This window comes from Protopterus annectens, chromosome 3.part1, assembly GCF_019279795.1.
Source record: "Protopterus annectens isolate FY-2018-M chromosome 3.part1, PAN1.0, whole genome shotgun sequence".
NCBI lineage: Eukaryota > Metazoa > Chordata > Ceratodontiformes > Protopteridae > Protopterus > Protopterus annectens.
Window position 1 is genome coordinate 1,544,764,746 of NC_056732.1, and position 5,487 is coordinate 1,544,770,232.

A 5,487-nucleotide genomic window follows, 5' to 3' on the forward strand; every position below is an offset into this window, starting at 1 on the left:
GGGACAACCCTTAAGCTCGAGCACACAATCCTCAGCCCCCTCCATGCCAGCATGGGTTCCTGCTATCTGGACAGAGGTACTGGAGGGGCAGAGTGAGGGGCATGACCGGAGACCTTCTGCCACATAGGAGGCCTCACCACCAGGGCGCACCCAGCCCGCAATCCCTCTCTCACCAGTCTGGACCCCACTCCTACCGCCAATGAGCAAAGTTCTGCAAATGACCTGGACAGATGGGAGGAGGTGGGGGCAGCATGCTGGGTGGGCCAGGCAAGGACAGATCCCCCCTCCCAGCGAGGGTGCATAGCCTGTCCCCCATCCTGCGACAAAAGCTTGGCTGGAGGGCTGACTTTCAATAGATCACAGCTTTTTGCTGCTCTGCTATGTATGAAACCCTGACCCAGAATAAGATCATCTACAAATGATTTAGCACAGCCCTCTGCTGGAGAGAGGAGGCCCCCTTCTATCTGCACTCCAACTCAGTGACGAGCACTCCAACCCAGTGATGAGCGGTGCTCCTTGCCAACCTTGTGGCTGGCTATCCATGGCCAACTAGAGATCCGCGACACTGCAGTATCATTATGTTTAGGCGGGATTTTGACTTAGAAGCATTCAGTCATAATCCCACAGATGATAGCTTCTCACCATTGGCTCCTCAGCCAAGCACATACACCAAATGTCTGAACCTGTGGTTCCTCTCGTACTGAGCAGGATTACTATCGCAATAACACATCATCAGTAGGGTAAAACTAACCTGACTCATGACACTCTAAACCCAGCTCACGTTCTCTATTAGTGGGTGAACAATCTAACATTTGGTGTATTCTGCTTCATAATGATAGGAAGAGCAGACATTGAAAGATCAAAAAGTGACATCGCTATGAATGCTTGGCCACTGCAAGCCAGTTATCCCTGTGGTAACTTTTCAGACACCTCCTGCTTAAAACCCAAAAAGCCAGAAAGATCGTGAGGCCTCACTTTCACGGTCTTTATTCATACTGAAAATCAAGATCAAGCAAGCTTTTGCCCTTCTGCTCCATGGGGGGTTTCTGTCCTCCCTGAGCTTGCCTTAGGACACATGCATTACTCTTTGACAGGTATACCACCCCAGTCAAACTTCCCACCTGACACTGTCCCCAGAGCAGGTTGTGCCCGGATGCCAGGTAACTTGGAGCCAGAAGTGAGAGCCCCAGTGGGGCTTGCCCCCTCACCTCCCCAGGTAAGTGGAAAAACGATGAGTAATGGTATTTCACCGGCGGCTGAGGGCTCCCACTTATTCTACACCTCTCATGTCTCTTCACAGTGCCAGACTAGAATCAACCTTAACAGGGTCTTCTTTCCCTAGTGATTCTGCCAAGCCCATTCTCTTGGCTGTGGTTTTGCTAGATAGTAGGTAGAGACAGTGGGAATCTCATTCGTCCATTCATGCACATCACTAATTAGATGACAAGGCATTTGGCTACCTTAAGAGAGTCATAGTTAATCTCGCCATTTACCCACGCTTCATTGAGAGCACTGGGTGGAAATCACATCGCTTCAACACTTGTCTTGGGCCCTTGTGATACTTTATTTTAGTTAAACAGTCAGATTCCCCTGCTGCTAGCTGCCGGATGATGCGGGATGCCGGTCACTGCCACAGCTGTGGTGATCTGCAGGAAAGGCCCGGCACATGTCCAGAGTCGCCGCCGCCATCCCCCAGCCCCCCCTGGAGGGGGGAGTGCGGTGAGGGGGCAATGCCTCATCCAACCACTGTGTGCACCCAGCCCTGCTTCATGCCTGAACCCGACCGACCCAGCCCTTAGAGCCAATACTTATCCTGAAGTTACGGATCTGGCTTGCTGACTCCCCTTACCTACATTGTTCTAATATGCCAGAGGCTGTTCACCTTGGAGACCTGCTGCAGATATGGGAAAGGCCCGGCGCGAGACTTACACACTCTTCTCCAGATTTTGAAGGGCCAGCGAGAGCTCATCTGATGCTGCCGGAACCACGATGCTTTCCAGGGTGCAGACCCCTCTCTTAGGGTGAACCCATTTCAGGGCACCCTGCCCTTTATAAAGAAAAGAGAACACTCCCATGGTTCCCCAGCAGCTTCTCTGGGATCATTTGCATCACTGCACTGGATGCCATGAGGCTCCCATCTCCACCACTCCAGATTTGGGAATTTGAAAAAGACTCCCTTTCAATCGGCCGAGGGTGACTGAGGCCATCACCCATCCCTTCGGAACAGTGCTTGGCTATCTCTCAAGACCAACTGACCCATGTTCAACTGCTGTTCACATGGAACCCTTCTCCACTTCATCCTTCAAAGCTCTCGTTAGAATATTTGGTACTACCACCAAGATCTGCACCCATGGCAGCTCCACCTGGCCCCTCTCCCTGGGCTTCATTGCCACTGCAGTGGCCCTCATACTCATCATGGCGTAGCCCCCTTGGCTCCTAGCGACAACCTGATATAGGCCTGATGCTCCAGTGCCAATCATTTTCAGGGCTAGTTGATTCGGCAGGTGAGATGTTACACACTCCTTAGCGGATTCCGACTTCCGTAGCCACAGTCCTGCTGTCTATATCAACCAACACCTTTTCTGGGGTCTGATGAGCACTGGCATTGGGTGCCTTAACCCAGCATTTGGTTCATCCCATGGTGCCAGTTCTGCTTGCCAAAAGAGGCCCACCGGGTGCTCGCATTCAACACCTGGCTCCAAACCAGAGAGTCAGGTTTCTTACCCATTTAAAGTTTGAGAATAGGTTGAGATTGTTTCGGCCCCAAGACCTCTAATCATTCGCTTTACCAGATAAAACTGTGTCTGCTGAGCGCCGGCTATCCTGAGGGAAACTTGGGAGGGAACCAGCTACTAAATGGCTTGATTAGTCTTTCACCCCTATACCCAGGTCAGATGATCGACTTGCAAGTCAGGACCACTACGGACCTTCACCAGGGTTTCCTCTGGCTTTGCCCTGTCCAGGCATAGCTCACCATCTTTTGGGTCCCATCAGGTGTGCTCAAACTCCACCTCCCCGACTGGATGGGTGAGATGGGACGGCAGTGCACCCCCCACGCTGGGTGGCGGGATCACACCTTAGCCAGCGTGCGCACCACCCCCTCACTTTCATTGTGCCATGGGGTCTCCTGCCCACCCTCGGACTTGCGCACCTGTTAGATTCCTTGGTCCATGTTTCAAGACAGGGCTGGTGGGTCACCGACATCGCCTCAGACCACGGGCACCTGAGGTGAGCTTGCCAGCTTGGCGGCGGGACATGGTCGGGCAGCACTGAAGACAGTCTGGCTGAGTCGACAGTTCCACCAGGAGCCGGGTCCCCCAGCCCCCCCACTGTAAGGGTGGGTGCAGTGGCAGTCATTGCCTATGACTCCAGGGCATGGCAAGGACTGATGCCGTGGGCTGTAACACTCCCCTCTGGGGAGAGGAGCCACTTTCTGTGCAGCCTTCCCGGCCAACCTGGAGCTGGTTGCAGCTCACTGCAGTGGAGGAAGTGTGCCCAATGATGGCCGGCATGCCAGGGGATGGTCCCCCCAGGAGGGGAAAGGGGATCCACATCGCCTGGGCGGCCAGGGCAGCTGCCTAGGTGAATCCTCCAGGCAGACTGCACAGACCTCACTCGTTTACCTCTGAATGGTTTCACACCCTCTTGAACTCTCCCTTCAAAGTTCTTTTCAACTTTCCCTTATGGTACCTGTCCGCTATCAGTCTTGTGTCTGTGTTTAGCCTTAGATGGAGTTTACCACCCACTTTGGGCTGCATTCACAAACAACCCGACACTGGGAAGACCTGATCCTGATAAGCCGGGGTCCACCACTGGCCTCACACTGTCCGTGGGCTGAGCCTCATCACAAGGACTTAGGCCCCCTGGACGGCATCAGGGAGACGTACTTCCATACATCACATTTCCCTGTGCCCATCACCCGGGCAGGGATTCGGCACTGGGCTCTTCCCTCTTCACTCACCATTACTGAGGGAATCCTGGTTAGTTTCTTTTTCTCCGTTTTGAAGTATGCTTAAATTTGGTGGGTCGCCATGTCTGATCTGAGGTTGCATTCTGAGCATGGTTACGGGTGGTGGGGGGAGGGCAGGAGCTGTGGGGACAGATGGATATGCTGCCCATGCTCCCCCAGCCCTTGCACCCACTCCCCCACTGCCAGAGTCAGCGCGGCAGAGGAGGGCCAACACGGCCCCAGTGCACGGGCATTGTGCCTCCCCCTGGGAGGTCAGCCAAGTGGCAGTATCACTGACAGCCACTGGGGGTTGGACCAGACGTGCACCTACACCCTCCCATCTGCAGCAGAAAGGCTTCCTCTTTTCTTCTTCTCCATCTACATCTCACCCTGGGGGGACTAGGGTCCACTGCAGGCTCCCTCGACTCCCTGGCACACTCTCGACAGAGGTGGGACACCCCCCCAGAGGTGATGGAAGGCACAGCAACCCTCAGGAGTAGCCACAGGAGTAACCTGGGGCTGCAAAGTGTGTTCAAAGTGTCGATGATCAATGTGTCCTGCAATTCACATTAGTTCTCACAGCTAGCTGCATTCTTCATTGATGCCTTTCTGTCTCTCTCTCCCTTCCGGACTTCCATCCCAGAGGGGGCCACAATCCGAACCCCCTCACTCAAGCAGCAGCTCTCCCAGCCTGGCCTTTTTCCACCTCTGTCTCCCTTAAGGACTTCCATTGGGAGGGACCCCTGTCATAGTTTCCACTTCTACCCAGGCAGGAGAGCTCTTTTCCCGGGTTACATAACTCCTGGTGGCTGCCAAATTGTAATGTGTCAACCTTGTCCTCAGAGCCTCACCGGGAAGCTTTGGTCCAATCCTGGATGGCCTCATGGAACTCCCCTCGGGCCTGCTCTCATTGGGACTTTCATGTCCCTCACCTTTCCGGTCCAGAGCTCCATGGTGTACATCTCCCGCATATCCCGTGAAGGCTGCCAATTTGTGCAGTGTCCCTGTGCTCTCAGGCCCTCTCAGGGGAGCTTCCCCCAATCACAGCCAGCCTCGAAGGGCTCCCCTTGGCTGCAGAGGGGCAGATCCACCCTCATCAAGACTTTGTGTGCCCCTGCTCTCCCATCCAGAGCACCTCCGAGGACTTTGCGATTTTTTAGGGATGCCGTCAGATACCGGGTGAGATTGGACACCTTCACCCTGCCTGGCAGGAGCTCTCCAGTCCCTGCAGATGCCCACAGCTCACTCCCTTAAGGACTTCCATTGTGGGGGCTCCACCTGACCTTGCTCACCCAGGGAGGAGCTCTCCAGGCCTCGCAGCACTCAACCCGGCGCTCCCTTGAGGACTTCAATCATGGAGGCATTCACCTGACCCCACTCACCCAGGCAGGAGCTCTATGGACCCCACAGCCATCCGGTAGCTGTCCCTGTGAGGACTTCCATCAGGGCCAACCCTCTAACTCTAACCTGCATATATTTGCAAAAATACTTCCACTTGCAAAAGTGAAAACCTTCAGTATATCTGAAAGTTTCGGCAT

The 5,487-nt window shown here is 54.5% G+C and overlaps 1 non-coding gene across 1 annotated transcript; it reads right to left on the reverse strand.

Moving 5' to 3' along the window:
* Positions 1 to 322: 322 nt before the first annotated feature.
* Positions 323 to 4,049, reverse strand: LOC122799054. Its single transcript, XR_006364427.1, has one exon. It is a non-coding gene; the product is annotated as a 28S ribosomal RNA (ribosomal RNA).
* Between the last annotated feature and the right edge of the window lie 1,438 nt (positions 4,050 to 5,487).